The sequence below is a fragment of the Mustela putorius genome, unplaced genomic scaffold, assembly GCF_011764305.1.
Source record: "Mustela putorius furo isolate JIRA1106 unplaced genomic scaffold, ASM1176430v1.1 tig00000174_pilon_pilon_pilon, whole genome shotgun sequence".
NCBI lineage: Eukaryota > Metazoa > Chordata > Mammalia > Carnivora > Mustelidae > Mustela > Mustela putorius.
Genome location: NW_025421304.1, coordinates 17,272,928 through 17,292,945, shown reverse-complemented (window position 1 = coordinate 17,292,945; position 20,018 = coordinate 17,272,928). Strand labels below are relative to the sequence as shown.

General features: G+C 45.3%; 2 long non-coding RNA genes across 3 annotated transcripts in view; both read right to left on the bottom strand.

The window, feature by feature from the left end:
- The window catches only part of LOC101679324, a 29,510-nt gene extending 23,074 nt beyond the window's left edge, over positions 1 to 6,436 (bottom strand). Inside the window, exons 1-4 of the long non-coding RNA XR_006605576.1 lie at positions 5,460 to 6,436; positions 5,050 to 5,140; positions 2,140 to 2,311; positions 740 to 842 (exon numbers count right to left, since the gene is read on the bottom strand). This is a non-coding gene — a long non-coding RNA (metallothionein-4). The remainder of the gene's footprint in view (positions 1 to 739; positions 843 to 2,139; positions 2,312 to 5,049; positions 5,141 to 5,459) is intronic.
- A 275-nt stretch (positions 6,437 to 6,711) lies between these two features.
- LOC101679123 lies at positions 6,712 to 19,228 on the bottom strand. Of its 2 annotated transcripts, XR_001178157.2 has the most exons (4): positions 18,440 to 19,228; positions 9,295 to 9,443; positions 8,265 to 8,377; positions 6,712 to 7,678 (listed from the first exon to the last, which is right to left on the bottom strand). It is a non-coding gene; the product is annotated as an uncharacterized LOC101679123 (long non-coding RNA). The 2 variants fall into 2 exon arrangements; XR_198878.3 differs by having other exon boundaries at positions 6,712 to 8,377.
- Positions 19,229 to 20,018: the final 790 nt, after the last annotated feature.

Here is a 20,018-nt window from a genome sequence, read left to right as displayed (position 1 = left end):
AAGAGATCACAAGTAGGCCGAGAGGCAGGCAGAGAGAGAGGAAGGGAAGCAGGCTCCCTGCTGAGCAGAGAGCCTGATGTGGGGCTCGATCCCAGAACACTGGGATCATGACCCGAGCCAAAGGCAGAGGCTTAACCCACTGAGCCACCCAGGTGCCTGCCCATGAAGCTTTCTTAAACCTGTTTTTATTCTTGGCTCATCCTAAGTCTTGGGGTAGAAGACATCAGAAGGTCCTTTGCATAAAGTAGGTTGAGGGAGGTGGATTTTATTTGCCTTAAATTCTTTTAAACTTCAAGGGAGTCTCCCCTTTTCCTCATTGTTGAGGTTGGGTGTCCATCATCCCTCCCTCTCTGCATCCATTCTGGGACTTTATAGATTTAATTCAAGTCAAGCCTCTTTTTCTACATGTGGAAGAAACCTCGTTTTGTACTCTGTTATCTTGCTATCTTTTTTTTTTCTTAAGATTTTATTTATTTATTTGACAGAGAGAGATCACAAGTAGGCAGAGACGCAGGCAGAGAGAGAGAGAGGAGGAAGCAGGCTCCCCGCTGAGCAGAGAGCCCGATGCGGGACTCGATCCCAGGACCCTGAGATCATGACCTGAGCCGGAGGCAGTGGCTTAACCCACTGAGCCACCCAGGCGCCCTCTTGCTATCTCTTTGATGGCTTTAGTCATCTGTCCCTGCCTGACACACATATCCGGGTTTGAATGCAAACATCCTGAAACGTTCTCACTCACCTTTTATCCCAGGGCTTCTGGAAAAAGGAGCACATGTGCCTGCAAACATGGGCCTGAGTAAATGCCACAAGAAAGCTGGGAAAATGGCATCCTCTTATCAACCCTGCAGGAAGACAGTGATGACTGGCCACTTGTCACTGAATAGACATCCCATAGGCCTGACAGGGTCCCACTCATGCATTCATTTACACATTCTTGCCACAAATATTTACCAAGTTCCCAAGGGGCACCAGGTCCTAGGCTGCATGTTGCAGACAAAGCAACCACTAAAACCATGCAAGTTCTTGCCCTCCAAGAGTTTGTATTTTAATAGGGGAGACAGAAGACTAACAAGTAAGCACACCTATGAATAATTATAAGGTGGGATGTGGCATGCGAGATTACTCTAGATATATTAAGGGAAACCCAATTCAGACAGAGCAGGTGATCCTTCCACTGAGAGTTGTGGGGGAAGGGTGTCCCAGGTAGACAGAACAGCATATGCAAGGGTCCTGTGGCTGAGAAGAGTTTGACTTTCACCAGAAACCCAGAAAAGGCCAATGTAGCCAGAGATAGTAATTAAGAGGGAAGAGATATTTCAAGAGCTTTGATTCAGATGCCGAGAGGGTTCAGCAGGTTTCGTGAATGAGTGAAGGAAACCAGGTCAGAGACAAGAGGGAGCACTGGGGTCTGTGACAAGCTAGCACACACGTGTCCCATGTAAATAAAGGAAAGAGTCACCATTTAGCTCCAGCTAGCCTCATACCGGTGGTGCTGGCTTCTGTGGGTCCACTGTTGCCATGCCTTTAGATCTTTCGAGAGAATCCTCAAATTTCCATTTCTCTACAAGCTCTTCTATTAAACACACACACACACACATACACACAAAACAAAACAAAAAAAAACACACACACTGGGTGCTGCCTTGTTGTAACCCCTGGACTGAGTAAATACACAGTAGAGAATTTAAGAATTTTAGAGCAGGGAGTGTCCCCTCATTCATATAGGTAAACTGAGGCCCAAAGTACTCTCAGCTTCCAGCTCTTGCTCTATTGGGTAGTTTCCTGAGAACATGAGCTGCCTTTTGGGGTCATTTCCTCTTTGGGCCCCAGGCAAGAACTTAACTGTGGGGCTCAGTTTCCTAACTTGAAAACAGACACACTGAGGCCAAGTGTGGTGGCTGCCTGGGGCCACAGCGTGTGGGGGTAATTAGGGTTTGTAAACACTTTGAAGCTTCTAAATACCCAGCAAAGTTCAGAAGGGGATTTCAAAGGGCTTGTTTCTTCAAGAGCCACCACTGTATCTGTCCCAACCTCTCCCCATCTCTTGGGGGCTTTACCCAGAAGGGAAATGAAGGGGTGGCTGCTCTCTGCGGTGGGATTCCAGAAAGCTCCTCTGTACATTCACGTCTCCCCACCAACCTGTTGTCCTCTCCTTCTCTCCTTTCTGTTCCTCTTTTCTTCCTTGCGCACTCACGCTGTCAGCCCTTCCCATTGCCAGTCGCAGTGAGTCACAGTGCTGGCTCTAGGTATGCAGCCTCATGGCTGCAGGGACTCAGAAACCACACGTGCAGCGTGTGTGACAAGACAGAACCTTTGAAGAGAAAGGGTCATAGGAGTAAATAACCCATCTGGGGGTTCAGGCCCCTCCCTGCCCCCCTTCCATCCTCAGAAATGAATGCTTCAGCTGAAATCTGTCGTTGAGCAGGAGTTAGCCATAGCCAGAGGAGAATGGGGGCAGACAGTCTAGGTCGAAGGAACTTGCACGATCAGAGGCAGCAGGAGGAATGTAAAGGAGCTCTAAGTGTTCACACACCTGAGAGAGGCCCCCTGGCAGGGGCCTCGGAGCTGTGGGAGGGGTCGGGGGAGCAGGAATTCCTGTGCCCTCAAATGTCCTTCTGGCTAGACGAAGAATCAAGTTGAGCTGAGACAGATTACTAGAAAATCAAATTTCTATTCCACACACGTGGAAATTCCGAAGAGGGGCAGACAAATGAAGCATGTGTGTCATCGCGAATGGAGGGAGAAGTGGGTAGGGGTCTGGGACTTCAGAACAAAGGAATGCACTTCATGGGGCCAGAAGAAGAAAAGCAGATGTTCAGTAATTAGATGGCTGCCCTACCATACAGATGGGTCACTCAGATAAAATTTAGCTCTGGTAATAACCCTTATGCTATAAAAGACCCCCAATTCAGATTCTTCTAGGTAATTGGAGGAGGGGCAAAGTTCTCTTGAGCCCACAGGGTCTCCATGGCTTTCAGCTCAAAATAATCTTCATGCCAAAGTGGCCCATCTCAGGATGACCTGTGCTTGCCCCAACAGAGCCCCAGGCTGAGTGATAGATTCAAGCAGATAGGAACCCTCTCCTGGGGGAGGGGGGCCAGGGGCTGGGTGGAAGGGAGCCTCAGAGCGAGGGCAAGGACTAATTGATTGATTTTATTTTTATTTTTAAACTGTTTACCCTGAAGGTAATAGGGTAGTAAGAAGTTTCTGAATTTCAACCCAAAATGAAATGTTAGGATTTGATTGCCTTTTTTTTTTTTTTTAAGAGCTCAGTGGTTATTTTCTTGGGTTGATCTTGTCAAAGGAAAAGCCTGGCAAATGAATCCCTTCTAATTCCGTTCTTCTGTGATCTCCAAATCCCCTTTCTGCACATTTTCCGCGTCCTAAGACACCAGTACATTACCCGCACAGTGGGTACTATTATAAATCCATATTTGCAAGGAGAACACTAGCCCCAAGAGGTCATCTGCTAAGGTTATCCAGCCAGGAAGGGGCAGAGTGGGGATCTGAACCCACTCTGGGCTCTGCCTACAAGAAGGGTATGATCAAGATAATGACGGACAGCTCGGCCACGAGCCACCTCAGCCAAGTCCCGAGGTAGAAAAAGCCCCTATATGTAGAGATCTCCCTGCAAGTGTTGGACGGAGAAAAACAAAAAATCCCATCTCAACATCAACCTCTGCATGGAGGTGATTCCAGGGGCCGCTTGGAGGAGCGGCAGCTCTGGTGTAGGCATACTAATGATGCAGGGACGCCAGTGGCTCATTAACAAGGGCCTGACCTCCCGGGTTCTCAGGATGCCAGCTTTTGTCCAAATCTTTTCTTCTTCAGAGAACACTGAGCTGGTTCCTGGACCAGATGCAGCACAACAGGGCCTTTCAGGGCTTCCTCTGAATGAAGCATTCTGTTCCCACCACAGCTTTTTAAAGACTTGGGGAGAAAACAGAAATCCAGAGGGACTAAGAAGTTCTGTTCTTCAAGGATGGGCAGGAGGTGTGCTGCAAAGTCCCAGGACAGGCCTGCCCTGGGTTGGGCACCGGCAGCTGGCAGCTGAGAAGGGGCGGGAGCGCTCGCCTGGGCCTGGGCTGAGTCACGTTCCCAACTCCTATGGTAAATTATCGCCTTTGGTTTACAGCTAGTAAACCCGAAACTGGAGTCATTAGGATGGCTCTGGTCCAGATGCACCAGGAGATACAGATCCTATTCTTTTCAGTTCCCAGAGGGGTCCAAAGAGGGCTCAGCCTGGGATTAATGCCGTGGGTTTCTCTGTAGGAAGGCTAAGTCTGTGGTAGAAGATTTAGACCATTCATATAAATGCAGGGAGAGATGAAGAATAATACAAATAGCTTTTAGAGCAAGTGATAAGATATTCATCTATGCTTATAATAATAGCAATGCAAATTAAAACCTCAACCAGATATCATTTTTTAAAAATCTGATTGGCAGAGATCCGAAAATGTGAAGTGTGTGCGTGCAGAGGCAGTGAGGAGCTAGGCGTGCGCAGCCGACAGGCCCCCCGCAGCAGCATCCATGATGGGGAAGGCTTGTGGACTTCCACGGAGCACCTCCACTTGTGGGAAATTATCCTAGATAATCTATTTGCACATTGTGGCCAAAGAAGTGGGAGCAATTCATTGTAATTTTGCTTATAAAAGATTAGAAAAGGACTAACTGTGTGACAATGGAGATTGGTTCAAGGAATTGTGACACATCAGAGCAATGGAATTCTAGGCAGCCCTTAAAATTATGAGGTCACCCCCCATTGTCCCCATACAGAAGGATCATGAAGATATACAGTGTTAACTGAGGAAAAGCAAGGTGCAGAATGGTGAGCACAGCACGGTACAGGATGACACCCTTTGTGTCTCAGTGGAAGAGGCCACTGAGCCATGCACGTTTGTATGTGGACAGGATACATCTGCAAGGAGACGCAGGAAACACCTAATGGTTGTGGTTACCTCTGAGGGGGTGCTGGGTAGCTAAGGGTCTGCTCAGCCGGGAGGCAGACTTACACTGGAGTCTTGTCTATAGCATTTGAATTAGTTTTACCTTAGGGGTGCCTGGCTGGCTCAGTTGGTGGAACATGCATGTCTTGATCTCAGGGTTGTGAGTTCAAGTCCCACGTCAGGTGTAGAGATTACTATTAAAAAAAAAAACAAAGAACAAGGGTGAATTACTTTTACCATATTACTTTTTCAAAAGGAAAGGAAGGAAGGAAAGAAGAAAAGGAGGGAGGAAGAGGGGGGAGAAAGGGAAGGATGGAGGGAGGGAGGAAAGAGAAAGAAAAAGGGAGGGAGGAAAGATAGAAACAAGGAAAGCAGAGATGGGCAAAAAGAAAAAAGTGTTCAGTGGCAATCCCACCACGCTAATAAGATTTGGCTTACATCTTTCTATTGTTTTTGAATTAATTTCAAAGTTAAAGAAAATTGACAAGAATAATACAAGGAACGCACACATACCTTTTACTCAGATGTGCGCGCAGTCACATTTATCTCTCTCTATATAGAATATTAATAACTTGAGAGTAGGTTGCTAAAAACTTCATTACGTATTTCCGGGACACAAGGATATTAATTTACACAGTCGTAATATAATCAACAGAGTCAGGAAGTTTCACGTTGATACAGTCCTATTATCTAGTCTGCATCAATTGTCTTCATGTCCTTGATTGCAATTTTTCCTTCTGCTCCAGGATCCGCTCCAGATCCACACAATCACATTTAGCCACCAGGGGTTTTTATCTTCCTTTCATCTAAAACAGGTCCTTTGCCTCTCTTTTCCTTTTATGACCTTGACATGTTGGAGGAGTACCAACCGGTCATTTTGCAGAACGCCCCTCAGAGTTTGCCTGATGCCTGACGATGTATTCAGGCTTGGTGGTTTGGGCAGTAACCCCAAGGATGTGATCCTGGGTCCTCAGTGCATCCGATCAGCATGTTAGTGACGTCACTGTGTCCCATTGTTGGTGTCACACACGCATTTTTTTAAAACACAGAAGTTACATTCAACTAGCTACTTTGTAGCCTTTGTCCCTCCTAGTTATCGATATGCTGTGACAATTTTTGTTTTAAGATTTGTTTTATTTGTTTTTGAAGAGATAAGACAGTCAGATGCTTCAAAATTCAAAGGGAACAAAAGGGGAATTAGCGAAAAGTCTGTCTCCCTCCTGCAAGCCAGCCCTGCAGTTCTCCTTTACTGAGACAACAGCTCTTGCCTGGTTTTGCATCTCTTTTTCTGCTGATATTTTATATACACATCTGATGAGAGCCAGTGAGGCCAGTCTGTGGTGACCATCTCAATGAGCAGCATGTGGAGGGGTCCCCACTCACATAGGAGGATGGCCAGAGGCCTACAGTTTCCCAGGATCGTTTGAGAGGCTCCTTTTTTTTTTTAATTTTATTTATTTATTTGAAAGAGAGCAAGTGCACAGTGCACATAAGAGAGGAGAAGAAAGGGCGCCTGGGTGGCTCAGTGGGTTAAAGCCTTTGCCTTCAGCTCGGGTCATGATTCCAGGGTCCTGGGATCGAGCCCCACGTCAGGCTCTGCTCAGTGGGGAGCCTGCTTCCTCCTCTCTCTCTCTGCCTGCTTCTCTGTGATCTCCGTCTGTCAAATAAATAAATAAAATCTTAAAAAAAAAAAAAAAAAGAGAGGAGAAGAAAACTCCCCACTGAACAGGGAGTCTGATGCGGGGCTCTATTCCCGGACCCTGAGATCATGACCTGAGCCGAAGACAGATGCTTAACTGACTGAGCCACCCAGGCGCCCTTAGAAGGCTTCTTTTGATCCTTCTGGAAACAGCCAGGTTTCTCCTGGAGCCCAGCCTGATGGATGAGCTCAACCTCCTCTGGCTCAGCGCTCCTCTGCCCCAGGAATTCCTGCCCTGCTGAGACACTGTCACCACCACAATCCTCACCCTAAACCGTCCTGTCCTGCCTCACTGCCTGCAACTGTGGGAACAGGCCCTTTATATGCACAATATCATCTTCAAAGTGCTTTTGGCTTGTTAATTGGCCACGATTCACATTAAGATGACTAAAGATCCCACACAAGCCCAACCAGGACGGCTGATGTCACTTGCCTTAGGAACACCTTGCTGGGACCTCACTGTGGAGAGGCCTCCCTCCTCTGAGTGATAACTGATCCTGGGAGAAGATTTCAGCTTCCCTGCTTTAATGCCATCTCTGGGAGCCTCAGTTTTTTGGCTGGAGAAATGGCGGTGATAGGTTGTCAGGAGGACTCATCATATGAAGCAGCTGGTGTGGGGCAACTGTTCCATAAATGTTGGTCCCCTTCATGCTCAGAAGCACTTCCCCTATAGGGCATTCCTCGTCAACTTTCTTCTAATCTCCAGAACATTCATATGATCCTCTTTTAACCCTGATCCATCTGTTCTCTGCCATGGTTTTAGGGTGAATTGTGCCCCTGTTGTAGCTGTTAAGTCATTGAGCATGGGGCTTGTGTGTAAGACATCCTTACACCTCTCCTGGTAGGAAACCTGGGGTCCGTTGTGAAAATCAGTAAATGTGTGCATGCCTGAGAGGTCTTACTACCACTGTACAAGGGCAAAGGGCCCTAGAGCCCCACTCTGTGGGTGCAGCCCCAGTCCTGTCATTCATTAGTCATTAGCTATGGGATCCTTAGGCAAGCTACTTACGTCTTCGTGCCTGGAAGTCCTGACCTGTAAAAGGGGAATATAATTAATAACAGTGCCAACATCAAAAGCTTGTTGCAAAGATTAAATAAGTTAATGTACATAGAACAGTAGCAGCCACATGGTAAGAGCTTTATAGCTGTTGGCTATTGTTAGACCAGCATCCAGCAAAGGCCCTTTCTCCTAACGTGGCCTCCATTCGTGTTTGTTAGGCTGAACTGAAAAGATGTATCCCCCACCCCGTCCTCACGAATGCACACAATTGGCAGGTTTTCTGAAATGCTACCGTTCCCAGTTCATTCTTTGGAGTTCAGGTATTCTACCTTATTAAAATGCAAATGTTGATTTCAAATGTTAGTCTGACACTTTCTGTGTGAAAGGCTTTGTACAGGAGTACCGCTCTGGGGCCTTAAAGGAAAAATGAGGCTGCTCTGCAAAGCATATTGTTAAAGGTAAGAAGCAAAATATAAAACTGTATGTCTAGTGGGCTACCATCTATGGAGGAAACAAAAGCTACGAAGGAGGGACACAATTCAGCTGATGCCAGGTGGTCACAGCTTCCCCTGCTGCCTCCTGACCGACCATGTGTGGGTTTCTCTAGTCCTGCCCATACCTCTGTAAATGGTCCCTTGGATCAGTTTCTCACATCCTGGTTGAGAACGTGCCTCTGTGTCTTGCAGGGACCCGTCAAGCCTTAGCATCTTAGCCAGTTTGCTTCTGTCTATTCTTAAAAAGAAAAAAAAAATTGCCCTGATCTTTGTTTCCTGGTGTTGCTTCTGGAGAATTCGGCAGGTGAGGGGAAGGACTTGTGTGTGGGGGCTGGGCGGGAGGAGGCATTTAAAAGATATCCCATCTGCTGTCTTCTCGAGTAAGAAGTCATGGTAAGGTGTGCCCATACACTCCAAGAAAGACTTGAAGGGTCCATCTGGGGGTGTTCAGCAAAAAGAAGCCATGGAGGGATGAGGATACATCTTCAAATACCCAAAGAGCCAACACAGGACGAGTCATGAAGTCAATCTGCCTATTTCTACAGAGAGACTGATATGGCTCAGCACAGTATCGTGAGTAAGAGATTATTTACGTAGGTCTCTATATATGATTTATATATGTATATCATATATATATTCAATAAACAGATTTATGTAAATAATATAAAATAAAATAAGAGATTTCTGAGAATCGTGTGAATTGTAGGCATCCCAGTCACAGGAATTGTTCAAACGGGCTTCATGGTCAGAAGCTGAAGCTGGTGATCTCTCCCCTTTCCTACTGGGAAACGCCATGGTCACAGACACGGGATTTGGAACTTCTTTAGCCTGCTCTGCCCCCTGAAGATACGGAGCTTAGATCTGCAAAGCTGCGCAGTACTTTCAGCTAGAAGAATTTATACCAAGATAGAAAAACTCAGCCTTCCAGAACAGGTGCCCCAGCCATTGGCTTCCTACCCAAATGGGTAATTACTAAAGCTGAGTCAAGCTTCAGCCGGCGTCTGATGCTGCCCACACCCAGGTATGGCTCCAGGGGACTATAAAGAGCACACTCCTTGGAAACTGGAACAGATTCCAGCTATCAGCTTTGATCTGCACCCTGGGGGCAGGCTGGGCCAAGAGATGGTTCCTCCTTTCCTTGGGTGCTGGGCTTACCTCTTGGGTTACCTCTTGGGTGCCTTGGCCTTCTCTAATTTCAAAATCATTTGAAGGTTCCCAGTCCTCGTTGCCCTGGCAGGGCTGGCTTGTCACTGTCAGCACACCTCTACTCATGCCTTCTGATGGGTACCATTTACCACCATGGGCTTGGCAGACGTTGGTGAAAGCAGGAGGAGTTATTTATCAGTCATGAGTAGATTTGTAGATTAAAAAACAACAACAACACAATTTATGTCAGTTATATAGGTATTTCAGAATTCAAAGCTTATCCTTCAAGCCAGAGAATGTTGGAAAGAACATCAACAAAAATTAACTGAAATGTGTTTCTTTGAGTAAATGTTTGGCAAGGCTATTATATTGGACTCCTGCTGGACCGAATCTTTTATTTTCCTAAAGAGTCTTGAAAAGTAACTTACTGAGTAGGTCTTTATATAACTGAAGGTGTGATGCACAGCACTGCTTTATTGTTGTTTATTAAAAAAAAAAAAATGAAGCCCTGGTTGGTCCTCATTTGTGTGCAAATGGTGATCAATTCCCCAAAGTTTCCCTTCTCTTTGGGAATCTCCGGCTCATCCAGAATCATATTCAGAATCAAGTCCAGAATCTCAGACATGGTCTTTTGTGTGTCATGGTGCAAAACAAGAAAAAAAGATGCACCCCTTCTCATGCTTATTAGTACAAAACCATACAATCTCTTTAGAATGTGTCAATGGGGAGACACAAAGCAGGGTAATGAGGGAGAGACAGCCTGGGGGCTCAGGGTATGCCTCTCTGAGGAGGGGGCCACTGAGCTGACATCTGACTGACACATGGGAACCAGGCTGGACAAGATCTGGGGGAGAAGGGGGCGGAGCATTCCAGGTAGAAAAGACTCTAAGGTGGTGTAGTAGGTATATACAATGTGATATTGATTTATTTGAATTAGACTATCATTCATTCACCAGATATTTGCAGAGCTCCCACTATGTGCCAGAAACTGGTGAAGGTGCTTGGATGATGTTAGGCTGGGATGTTTCTTGTGGAGAGAGCGAGAATGTTGTATGACAGTCCCCAAGTCTTTCGCCCCTCTTATTCCTGGGCTAGCATCTCAGCCTCCTCTACAGAGCTGGTCTGCTTTACTCCTTGACATGTGATTAAAGGGGCCTGACCCAGGACTTGGCCTGTGGTTCTCCAGGGATGGACAAATCTCTCTGATTCAGGCATTCAGGGTGAGGAAGTTCCTTTTTTTGGCAAAGAGAAGTCACATTCCCCATGATCAGTTCTTATAGGGGATAAAGTCATACTTCTGCTTTCTCCTGCCTGACTTCTATCTACCCTTCTCTCTTTCACCCCCAGGGGGCTGGGGGTGAAGTTGCTAGTTATTGGGTTTCCCTATCTGAAGTGGCCAAGACCCTTGCAAAGCTTGCATTTGTGTGTGGAGAGCCAGATAAAAAGCAAGTAAAGAAATAAGTAAATAAGATATTCTCAGATAGAGATAAATACTTTGAAGAAAATCAAGCAGCTAGGGAGAGAGAGAGCTGGCAGTGGGGTAGGCCTCTAGAAGGAGAGAGGTATTGATTTGATACCTAACTGATTTGTGGGAGCCAGACTTGACAAGATCTGGGGGGCAGAGGATTCCAGGTAGAGGGAGCTCCAGGTGCAAAGGTCCTGAGGCAAGGTCACATTTGGTGTACTGTGCTGGTTCACAGATACCAGAGCTCTATAGGCCAAGTTAAGATTTTGGATTTTATTTACTATGTCATGGGAAGCCACTGAAGGATTTTATGTATGGGAGTGACTTAAAAATTGATGTAAAATTTGGGGCGCCTGGGTGGCTCAGTGGGTTAAGCCGCTGCCTTCGGCTCGGGTCATGATCTCAAGGTCCTGGGATCGAGTCCCACGTCGGGCTCTTGGCTCAGCAGGGAGCCTGCTTCCTCCTCTCTCTCTCTGCCTGCCTCTCTGCCTACTTGTGATCTCTCTGTCAAATAAATAAATAAAATCTTTAACAACAAAAAAAATTGATGTAAAATTTTTTTTAATTTTAAATTAAATTTAGATTTAAACAATTTAAAAAACCTATTTCTGGTCTCAGGTGAGCCCAAGAAGTCCCAATGAAACTTGTGGATTAAGGTAGAGCTTCCAGGCATCTTTTCCTTGGGCAATGCCTCCACTCTTGGAAAGCTAAGCTAGGCCAGTCTGGGGTTCAGAGAGAAGAGCATATTGAGAAGAAGCTTTGGCATTTTCCATTCTAGACCTTTGGAAGAAAGGATGGTACTGTTTTGTACACCTGCCTTCTTAAAATGTTACAGGAAAGAATACAATGGGATAAAGACAGTATCTTCAACAAATGGTGTTGGGAAAACTGGACAGCAATATGCAAAAGAATGAAACTGGACCAACTTCTTACACCATACACAAAAACAAATTCAAAATTGATTAAAGACCTATATGTGAGACCTGAAACCATAAAAATCCTAGAGGAGAACACAGGCAGGTACCTTTTTGATATTGGCCATAGCAACTTCCTTCTAGATATGTCTCCTGAGGCAAGGGAAACAAAAGCAAAAATAAACTATTGGGATTAGAAAGCTTCTGCACAGCAAAGGGAACAATTGACAAAACTAAAAGGTGACCTATTGAATGGGAGAAGATATTTGCAAATGAGATATCTGATAAAGAGTTAGTATGGAAAATACATAAAGAACTTTTCAAACTCAATACCCCAAAACCAAATAATCCAATTAAAAATGGGCATCCAGCATCCACCCCCCCCCCAAAAAAAAAAGCAAAAAGGGCAGAAGACATGACCGGACATTTCTCCAAAGAAGATGTGCAGATGGCCAACAGACACATGAAAAGATGGTGGAATTTAAATTGATGCAGCTGCTCTAGAAAAGAATATGGAGGTTCATCAAAAAGTTAAAAATAGAACTACCCTACCATCCAGCAATTGCACTACTAGGTGTTTACCCAAAGAATACAAAAATACTAATTCAACAGGGTACATGTGCCCTGATCTTTACAGCAGCATTATCTACAATAACCAAATTATGGAAATAGACCAAGCGTCCATCAATTGATGAATGGATAAAGAAGAGGTGGTGTTTACACAATGGAATATTACTCACCCATAAAAAGAATGAAATCTTGCTCTTTGCAATAACAAGGAGGAAGTTAGAGAGTATTATGTTGAGTGAAGTAAGTCAGAGAAACACAAATACCATGTGATGTATTTGTGTTTTAAGAATTTAAGAAACAAAACACATGAACAAAGGGAAAAAAGAGAGGCAAACCGAGAAACAGATTCTTAACTATGGCGAACAAACTGATGGTTACCAGAGGGGAGGTGGGTGGGAGGTTGGGTTGAACAGGTGACGAGGATTAAGGAGGGCAATTGTGATGAGCTCTGGATGTTGTACGGAAGTGTTTAATCACTATATTATGTACCTGAAACTAATATGACACTGGATGTTAACCGGAATTTAAATAAAAACTTACAAAACAAAACAAAACAAAACAAAACAAAAAACCTACTTCTTGGAGGCATAATTTACATACAACAAAATTATTTAAAATGTACAGTTTGGGGGCGCCTGGGTGGCTCAGTGGTTGGGCCGCTGCCTTCGGCTCAGGTCATGATCTCAGGGACCTGGGATCGAGCCCCGCATCGGGCTCTCTGCTCAGCGGGGAGCCTGCTTCCTCCTCTCTCTCTGCCTGCCTCTCTGCCTGCTTGTGATCTCTCTCTGTCAAATAAATAAATAAAATCTTAAAAAAAAAAATGTACAGTTTGATGAGTTTTTGAGTTTTGAGAGATATATACATCTATGTAACTACCACCACAATCAAAATATGTAACATTCTTCTCACCCCCAAAAGTTCCCTTATGTCCCTTATCCTACCTCTCAGGACCATCCTGATCCCCAGCACTATGCGAGACTTCCTGCAGACTCTTCATCCAGTTCCCCCCTGCCATGGTATCAACTTACATAATCATAGGACATCTGTCAAAAGCCTGACATTGACATTGGTACAGCATTACCACCTAAATTATAAACTCTAGTCAGACTCCCCCAGTTTTCTCACTGATGTTCTTTTTCTCCTCCAAGATCAAATCTTGTCCATTCCATGACAATTTCTTAGTTTTTCTTTGCTTTTCATCATCTGGGCAGTTTTGAGGCACATGGCCAGGTATTTTGTAGATTATCTTCCATTTTGGGTTTATCTCTTGTTTTCTCTTGATCAGATAGGGCTTTCAGGTTTTAGGGGAAAGTACAACAGAAGTGAAATGCTTTGCATGATAATGTGACTTTACCTCATTATCCATCTTGATTACCTGGCTGAGATGGTGTTTACAAGATTTCCTACCAGTTTGGTGACATGCGTGGGTGGTGGGGGGCAATGCAGAAAAAAATTGGAATTGAAATTAGTTTCTGCATCTGTAAAACGGGGATAATATTGCCTATCTCATAGCATTACTGTAAGGATTAAGAGACATAATACAAGTAAGGAATTTAGCAGTCTGGTACCTAGTAGGCGCTCAAAAGGTGTTAGCTTCTACTATAAATTATGGGTAGTAGTATTTGGTACATTTTCTCCTGTCTACCTTCCAGAAGGAGCAGTTTCTGCTCTTTTTTATATGGGACATGCTGGAAGTAAGTGGCCTGGACTATGATTCTTCCCTTTCTCACCACTCACATGTGTGAAATAGGCTAACAGGACACCCAGACAGACAGCCTCACCCCTACAGCCCGTGGCAGACCCATCCCAGGGTCAGCTAATGGGGGTCAAGTGATTAAGGGTTGAAGGAGAGGACCCCTGGAAAGGCTGCTCATGGAGTGTTCTCACAGAGCTGGACCCTGTGCTGCCTGCTCTGCTCCAGTGGTCTCTGACCCCTGCCCTTCTGGGAGCTGGAGAGAGATCCTCATAGCCACTCCCCTTAATCTGGGGGAAATTCAAGACTGGGGTCCTTTATAGGCAGTTTCTGGGCAATGGTGTGGGGAAGGGCTGTGGGTCTGGATCTCTGAAATTCACAGACATCCTCCACTTGCACACTACTTTATTTTATTTTATATTTTTAGAAAATTTTATTTATTTATTTATTTGAGAGAGAGAATGTGAGCACAAGTTGGGGAAAGGGGAGGGGAAGAGGGAGAGGGAGAAACAGACCTTCTACTGAGCAGGAAGCCTGACCTAGGGCTTGATCCCAGGACCCTGAGATCATGACCTGAGCAGAAAGCAGATAACCAAATAACTGAGCCACCCAGGTGCCCCTCACACTGCTTTATTTTAAAGTGTGTTTGTGTATGTGTGTGTGTGTGTGTGATTTAATGAAATCCCTATCAAAATACCATCAATTTTTTTTCAAAGAAATGGAACAAATAATCCTAAAATTTATATGAAACCAAAAAAGACCCAGAATACCCAGAGGAATGTTGAAAAAGAAAACCAAAGTTGGCGGCATCACAATTCGAGACTTTAAGCTCCCTTACACAGATGTAATCATCAAGACAGTATGGTACTGGCGCAAAAACAGACACATAGGTCAATGGAACAGAACAGAGAGTCCAGAAATGGACCCTCAACTCTATGGTCAACTCATCTTCGACAAGCAGGAAAGAATGTCCAATGGGAAAAAAGTCTCTTCAACTAGTGGTGTTGGGAAAATTGGACAGCCACATGCAGAAGAATGAAACTGGACCATTTTCTTACACCACACACAAAAATAGACTCAGAATGAATGAAAGACCTCAATGTGAGACAGGAATCCATCCAAATCCTTGAGGAGAACACAGGCAGTAACCTCTTCCACCTCAGTCACAGCAACTTCTTCCTAGAAATATCGCCAAAGGCAAGGGAAGGAAGCAAGGGCAAAAATCAACTATTGGGGCTTCATCAAGATCAAAAGCTTTTGCACAGCAAAGGAAACACTCAACAAAACCAAAAGACAACTGACAGAATGGGAGAAGATATTTGCAAATGACATATCAGATGAAGGGCTAGTATCCAAAATCTATAAAGACCTTATCAAGCTCAACATCCAAAGAACAAATAATCCAGTCAAGAAATGGGCAGAAGACAGGAACAGACATTTCTGCAAAGAAGAGATCCAAACAGCCAAAAGACACATGAAAAAGTGCTCAACATCACTTGGTATCAGGGAAATACAAATCAAAACGACAGTAAGATACCATCTCATACCAGTCAGAATGGCTAGAATTAACAAGTCAGGAAACTACACTGCTGGTGGGAATGCAATCTGGTGCAGCCACTCTGGAAAAACAGCATGAAGGTTCCTCAAGAAAGTTGAAAATGTAGCTACCCTATGACCCAACAATCACACTACTGGGTATTTACCCTAAAGATACAAATGTAGTGATCCGAAGGGGCATGTGCACCCGAATATTTATAGCAGCAATGTCTACAATAGCCAGACTATGGAAAGAACCTGGATGTCCATCAACAGATGAATGGATAAAGAAGATGTGGTATATACATACAATGGAATACAATGCAGCCATTGAAGAAAATGAAATCTTGCCATTTGCAACGATGTGGATGGAACTATAGGATATTATGCTTAGCGAAATAAGTCAATCAGAGAAAGACAATTATCATATGATCTCTCTGATTTGAGGAATTTGAGAGGCAGGGTGGGGGTCATGGGGGCTAGGGAGGGAAAAAATGAAACAAGGTGGGATCCAGAGGGAGACAAACCATAAGAGATTCTCAATCTCAGGAAATAAACCGAGGGTTGCCGGGGGGGGGGGGGTAGCCGGGGAGGGATAGGGTGGTTGGGTGATGAACACTGGGGAGGGTATGTGCTATGGTGAGTGCTGTGAATTGTGTAAGACTGATGATTCACAGACCTGTACCCCTGAAGCAAATAATACATTATATGTTAATAAAGCAAAAGTGTGTGTGTGTTTATTACAAAAGTACAACCTTGCCGTGAGAACAGCAAACACCACAGCGCACAAAAGAAAAGTCAGAAGTCCTCTTCTAGGTGGCCCCCTGTCCCAGTCCTCTCTCCAGAAGTCAACCCCTTGACTGACAGTTGGAGACCTTCTGTCCAGAGGGGCCCTCTCACGAGCCAGAGTCCTGAGGTGCACTAACCTCCGTTCTTTACACCTGCACACCCTCTAGTGGGGCTGCCTCACATAGCAAGGTGAGCATGTGGAGGGTGGGGGCGGGGCAGGTGTGGCCCAAGGAAGTGAGCTTTCCAACTCTGGTCTCACCTAGTTCCCACCAGACCTTGTCCAGCTAGGTGAGTTTTCTCCTGGGGGGTGGGGGGCTGAGACAGAACTGGAAACAATGCTACTTGCTTAAAAAAAAAAAAAGAGAGAGAGGATAAAAAAAGAAAAAAAAGATACCAAATTTATTACAATAACGACCCTAACAAGTCAAAGGCAGCCTTCTCACCAAGGGGGAAATCATAAAAAACTCATAATAATCATAATAACCGTTTATGGGAGCCCTTATTAAGGCAGGGCATTGTTTTACTCATATTAATTTGTATAATTATCACAACACTCCCCAGTACTCCAGATACTTCTCTTTTCTAGAAGAGCACGCTGGAGCTCAGGAAGTTCACTGCGGGAGACACTACTATACATGCTGTGGTTCATAGCTCAAGGCCTGGAGCCCAGACCACTTGGTGTGCCATCCTGGCTCTGCCACTTACCAGCTGTGTGACCTTGGGCTGGGATGATCCAACCTCCCGTGACTCAGTTTCCATTCTTGTAAAATGGGGATGATGAGAGAATCTGCCTCAGAGGGTGGCTGTGAGGATTAACCGAGTGAGTGTGTGTATGTCAAGTGCCTGGCACAGAGAAGGCACTCAGTACATATGAGCATTAGCATTCAATGATGGGCCTGAGCCTCACTGATGGAGGAGAAATCTGAACTCAGGTCTTCTTCATACTTCGAGACTTGTGGGCTTACCCACTAGGTAGTGCTGTCAACCTAGGGCCCACCAGCAACTCCCCACAAGTCCTGGGTCCTCAGGAACTCCAGGTCTCACTCATGTGAAGATGACAATTGTCCCCTCTGAAGAACCAGTGATTCTTGGTGGGGTGGGAGGGTGTCAGAAGGGGGAGGTAGAGAAGACTGGGACTGTTGGTAGAGGGAGAGTCATTTCTGGGCCAGTCTCTCCTGGCTGTTTTTCCTTGGAGGACAGTCTTCCCAGGTCCTCTGTTCTGATCAGTGTTTGTCAAGGAGAATGGGGATTATCTACCCTTTGGGGGATCCTTGCTGATCCTAAATAGGATTGTGATCCAAAGACTCGAATGGCTCCAATATGGCAAATGATGTGATTTCCAGGGGACCCATGAAAGGGAAGGACATTCTAGGCAGAGGGCCAATGTGAGCAAAGGTGGGGAAGCTAGAGACAGCATCTAAGAAGGGATCGGCTTTGAGGCAAGAGGTGGCAGAAAAGGAGGCTTGCAGAGGCCAGTAGTGGTCAGACTTTGATCTCTATAAGCTGTCAAAGTGCTTGAGCTTTCTTTGGTTGAAACTGGGGCGCCGATGAAGAGTTACGAAGGGAGGAGCTGATAGAGGAAAAGTTTTGTTATCTGTAGAATGGGCTAACAATAGCACCTGCCTCGCAGGGTTATTGTAGGATTAAGTGAGTGGATCCCCATGAAGTACTTAGAAATGGTGGCACATAGAAAATGAAATGTTAGTGATATAAATGTTAGTGATGTGGCTGCTGATTGTAAGGTCCTGTGAGGAAGAGAAACTATAAAGATGAAGGCCACCAAGGCAGTCCATAAAGTGAGTAAGGCTTCGCTGGGTGGATGAAGACCAAGTCCAGCCTTATATGGAAATCCAATAAGCCATGGACTCGTCTGCCTGCTAAAGAGTAAAACGCAAGCTCCTTGGTGTGGCTCACAGCCTGAGGTGATGTGACCTCTTTCTCACTCACTAGGTTCCAGCCATGTTGTCTTCTTTCTGATCTTGGAACATACCCAACCAGGGCCTTTGCCTTATTGTTGCCTCTGTCTGGAAAGCCCTTCCCCCACATCTTCTAATGGCTGCTGCTTACTTGTCATCAAGACCTTAGTTCAAATTTCTTCCGAGAATCTTTCCCCCATCCAGCACATCAGTCTATGACCAGACAAAACGATCTTATTGGCTTTCACGTGTAATGTTTGTTGCTCCTTACCTCCTCCAGGTTGTAAACTCCACAGGGACACCGATTACATCTTTCTCGTCCACCGCTGTTTTCATAGGTCCTTGAACACAGCCTGGCATATGGAGACTGTCTGAAAACTTACTGCCTAAAGTGATCTCTGTTAGAGATCCATTTCCTTCAAGCTGTTCATGGGAAAGATTAGATATTAGCAAAGTGGATTCAGTTTGCTGACAACTTTGTGGAGGTAGATTATAGGGGCAGAGGGAAAGGATACTTTACAGAGCAAATTAAGTTCTGATGGATGAGGACAGGGGGACAAGCCAAGGCAATTTCTACTCTGAGGCTGGTTGGGGAACTGCTACGAACTGTGATATCTGTGATGTCTTGATGGGTGGTAGAGGAGGTGGTGGGGCAGAAAGGGCCTGGGGGAACTCAGAGTCAAGGACCATCAGAGGGGCTGCAGAGGGCCATTGTCTCAGGTCTTACATTTCATCAAGGCCTTCAAATTCAGTCTTTTGACATGATCTCCCAAGGAGGATACACCAGCTCACAGATGCAACAGTAGGCTCTAGGAAAGATGCTCATTTGTACAGCTGTGATTGCAGAATCTAAGTAACAAGAATATTCTAGAACTCATCTTTCAGCATCTGACACAGTTGTTTTTCTTTTCTCCATCTTCCCTCAGCTTCCAGAACACTATATTGTCCTGGTCCTACTTCCTCAATGGCTGCTCCTTCTCAGTCTCCTCTGTTGGTTCCTACTCATCTCATCCCTCACTTTTTTTTTTTTTTTAAGATTTTATTTATTTCTCAGAGAGAGAGGGAGAGAGAGAGAGAGCGAGAGAGCACAGGCAGGCAGAGGCAGAGAGAGAAGCAGGCTCCCTGTGAGCAAGGAGCCAGATGTAGGACTTGAACCCAGCGCCCTGGGATCATGACCCCAGCCGAAGGCAGGCTGCTTAACCAACTGAGCCACCCGGGTGTCCCTCATCCCTCACTTCTAAATGTCTGTTTCTAGAAGGCAGCCAAAGGGAGTGCTCAGGACCTTTGCGCCTGCTGAAACACTCTTCCTCCAGGAGGGCTCCCTTACTTTCCTTACCTAAATATCACTTGAGATCTCTATCCCTCTTTCTCCCCTTTTATGGTTCTCATCATTAAATGACCTACTACATGTAATTCTTGTTTTGTGCTTGTCTCTGCTGACTAGTCAGTGCTAGGAGAGCTCCAGTAGAGCAGTAAACTAGTACGTTGACGGCTAAACCTCTATCCTCTAGAAGAGGATCTAACACGTAGTCTATTTGAATGAATGTCGGGAAGTTTTGTGACTTTTCTATTTTGTATATTTTCATTTAAAAATATATAGGGAATTTTACAAGGGGGGCTGCATTACTTAAATATGAGAGTCTAAAGCACGATTTTTATTTGGAAAGGATGGGTATACCTAGCGCAGGTAACTACTGTGGTTTGCCCCCACTAATAGCTAAATCAAGAGGGAGAGAAGGCATTCAAGACACCTTTCCTGAACTAAGGCCCTTTGGGAGCATGGGGTACTTGTGTGTGGATCCCGCAGGCGTGCGGCTTGGTTGTGGTGCCGGAAGAAGTCCCGCGGGTGT